This window comes from Pyrus communis, chromosome 15 (genome assembly GCF_963583255.1).
Source record: "Pyrus communis chromosome 15, drPyrComm1.1, whole genome shotgun sequence".
Classification (NCBI taxonomy): Eukaryota; Viridiplantae; Streptophyta; class Magnoliopsida; order Rosales; family Rosaceae; genus Pyrus; species Pyrus communis.
Window position 1 is genome coordinate 16,381,989 of NC_084817.1, and position 2,500 is coordinate 16,384,488.

General features: G+C 38.5%; 9 non-coding genes across 9 annotated transcripts in view; all 9 read right to left on the reverse strand.

Moving 5' to 3' along the window:
• The window catches only part of LOC137718941 (5S ribosomal RNA), a 119-nt gene extending 76 nt beyond the window's left edge, over positions 1-43 (reverse strand). The window contains exon 1 of the ribosomal RNA XR_011066019.1: positions 1-43. This exon is cut by the window's left edge and continues 76 nt beyond it. This is a non-coding gene — a ribosomal RNA (5S ribosomal RNA).
• A 214-nt stretch (positions 44-257) lies between these two features.
• On the reverse strand, positions 258-376 carry LOC137719082 (5S ribosomal RNA). The gene has a single exon (XR_011066152.1). It is a non-coding gene; the product is annotated as a 5S ribosomal RNA (ribosomal RNA).
• A 196-nt stretch (positions 377-572) lies between these two features.
• Positions 573-691, reverse strand: LOC137718942 (5S ribosomal RNA). Its single transcript, XR_011066020.1, has one exon. It is a non-coding gene; the product is annotated as a 5S ribosomal RNA (ribosomal RNA).
• A 175-nt stretch (positions 692-866) lies between these two features.
• On the reverse strand, positions 867-985 carry LOC137719201 (5S ribosomal RNA). Its single transcript, XR_011066265.1, has one exon. It is a non-coding gene; the product is annotated as a 5S ribosomal RNA (ribosomal RNA).
• Positions 986-1,160: 175 nt separating this feature from the next.
• LOC137718943 (5S ribosomal RNA) lies at positions 1,161-1,279 on the reverse strand. Its single transcript, XR_011066021.1, has one exon. It is a non-coding gene; the product is annotated as a 5S ribosomal RNA (ribosomal RNA).
• A 187-nt stretch (positions 1,280-1,466) lies between these two features.
• Positions 1,467-1,585, reverse strand: LOC137718945 (5S ribosomal RNA). The gene has a single exon (XR_011066023.1). It is a non-coding gene; the product is annotated as a 5S ribosomal RNA (ribosomal RNA).
• Positions 1,586-1,760: 175 nt separating this feature from the next.
• On the reverse strand, positions 1,761-1,879 carry LOC137719126 (5S ribosomal RNA). The gene has a single exon (XR_011066194.1). It is a non-coding gene; the product is annotated as a 5S ribosomal RNA (ribosomal RNA).
• Positions 1,880-2,075: 196 nt separating this feature from the next.
• On the reverse strand, positions 2,076-2,194 carry LOC137718946 (5S ribosomal RNA). Its single transcript, XR_011066024.1, has one exon. It is a non-coding gene; the product is annotated as a 5S ribosomal RNA (ribosomal RNA).
• A 264-nt stretch (positions 2,195-2,458) lies between these two features.
• The window catches only part of LOC137719045 (5S ribosomal RNA), a 119-nt gene continuing 77 nt past the window's right edge, over positions 2,459-2,500 (reverse strand). Inside the window, exon 1 of the ribosomal RNA XR_011066118.1 lies at positions 2,459-2,500. This exon is cut by the window's right edge and continues 77 nt beyond it. This is a non-coding gene — a ribosomal RNA (5S ribosomal RNA).

A 2,500-nucleotide genomic window follows, 5' to 3' on the forward strand; every position in this document is an offset into this window, starting at 1 on the left:
TTCTGATGGGATCCGGTGCATGTGAGTTGGTATGATCGCATCCGTTAGTCTACGACTTGTAATTCTATTTAATCATTTCTTTGCCGTTTGCACGAATTTCAAAAAAAAAACAAATAAAATTACTACTACCACTCTATTTCTTTCATCCACCAAGCACGACGTTCGGTTATATACGACGCGCTTCCCCCAAAAAAAAAAAGAAAAAAAAAAGAAAAAAAAAGAAAAAAAAAAAAAAAAAAAGAAAAAAAAAAGATTGGGGGATGCAACACGAGGACTTCCCAGGAGGTCACCCATCCTAGTACTACTCTCGCCCAAACTCGCTTAACTTCGGAGTTCTGATGGGATCCAGTGCATGTGAGTTGGTATGATCGCATCCGTTAGTCTACGACTTGTAATTCTATTTAACCATTTCTTTGCCGTTTGCACGAATTTCAAAAAAAAAACAAATAAAATTACTACTACCACTCTATTTCTTTCATCTCCCAAGCACGACGTTCGGTTATATACGACGCGCTTCCCCAAAAAAAAAAAAACAAAAAAAAAAGAAAAAAAAAAGAAAAAAAAAAGATTGGGGGATGCAACACGAGGACTTCCCAGGAGGTCACCCATCCTAGTACTACTCTCGCCCAAACTCGCTTAACTTCGGAGTTCTGATGGGATCCGGTGCATGTGAGTTGGTATGATCGCATCCGTTAGTCTACGACTTGTAATTCTATTTAACCATTTCTTTGCCGTTTGCACGAATTTCAAAAATAAAACAAATAAAATTACTACTACCACTCTATTTCTTTCATCTCCCAAGCACGACGTTCGGTTATATACGACGCGCTTCCCCAAAAAAAAAAAAAAGAAAAAAAAAAGATTGGGGGATGCAACACGAGGACTTCCCAGGAGGTCACCCATCCTTGTACTACTCTCGCCCAAACTCGCTTAACTTCGGAGTTCTGATGGGATCCGGTGCATGTGAGTTGGTATGATCGCATCCGTTAGTCTACGACTTGTAATTCTATTTAACCATTTCTTTGCCGTTTGCACGAATTTCAAAAAAAAAAACAAATAAAATTACTACTACCACTCTATTTCTTTCATCTCCCAAGCACGACGTTCCGTTATATACGACGCGCTTCCCCAAAAAAAAAAAAAGAAAAAAAAAAGATTGGGGGATGCAACACGAGGACTTCCCAGGAGGTCACCCATCCTAGTACTACTCTCGCCCAAACTCGCTTAACTTCGGAGTTCTGATGGGATCCGGTGCATGTGAGTTGGTATGATCGCATCCGTTAGTCTACGACTTGTAAATCTATTTAACCATTTCTTTGCCGTTTGCACGAATTTCAAAAAAAAAAACAAATAAAATTACTACTACCACTCTATTTCTTTCATCTCCCAAGCACGACGTTCGGTTATATACGACGCGCTTCCCCAAAAAAAAAAAAAAGAAAAAAAAAAGAAAAAAAAAAGATTGGGGGATGCAACACGAGGACTTCCCAGGAGGTCACCCATCCTAGTACTACTCTCGCCCAAACTCGCTTAACTTCGGAGTTCTGATGGGATCCGGTGCATGTGAGTTGGTATGATCGCATCCGTTAGTCTACGACTTGTAATTCTATTTAACCATTTCTTTGCCGTTTTCACGAATTTCAAAAAAAAAAACAAATAAAATTACTACTACCACTCTATTTCTTTCATCTCCCAAGCACGACGTTCGGTTATATACGACGCGCTTCCCCAAAAAAAAAAAAAGAAAAAAAAAAGATTGGGGGATGCAACACGAGGACTTCCCAGGAGGTCACCCATCCTAGTACTACTCTCGCCCAAACTCGCTTAACTTCGGAGTTCTGATGGGATCCGGTGCATATGAGTTGGTATGATCGCATCCGTTAGTCTACGACTTGTAATTCTATTTAACCATTTCTTTGCCGTTGTACGAATTTCAAAAAAAAAACAAATAAAATTACTACTACCACTCTATTTCTTTCATCTCCCAAGCACGACGTTCGGTTATATACGACGCGCTTCCCCAAAAAAAAAAAACAAAAAAAAAAGAAAAAAAAAAAGAAAAAAAAAAAGATTGGGGGATGCAACACGAGGACTTCCCAGGAGGTCACCCATCCTAGTACTACTCTCGCCCAAACTCGCTTAACTTCGGAGTTCTGATGGGATCCGGTGCATGTGAGTTGGTATGATCGCATCCGTTAGTCTACGACTTGTAATTCTATTTAACCATTTCTTTGCCGTTTGCACGAATTTAAAAAAAAAAAACAAATAAAATTACTACTACCACTCTATTTCTTTCATCTCGCAAGCACGACGTTCGGTTATATACGACGCGCTTCCCCAAAAAAAAAAAAAACAAAAAAAAAAGAAAAAAAAAACAAAAAAAAAAGAAAAAAAAAACAAAAAAAAAAGAAAAAAAAAACAAAAAAAAAAGAAAAAAAAAACAAAAAAAAAAGATTGGGGGATGCAACACGAGGACTTCCCAGGAGGTCACCCATCCTAG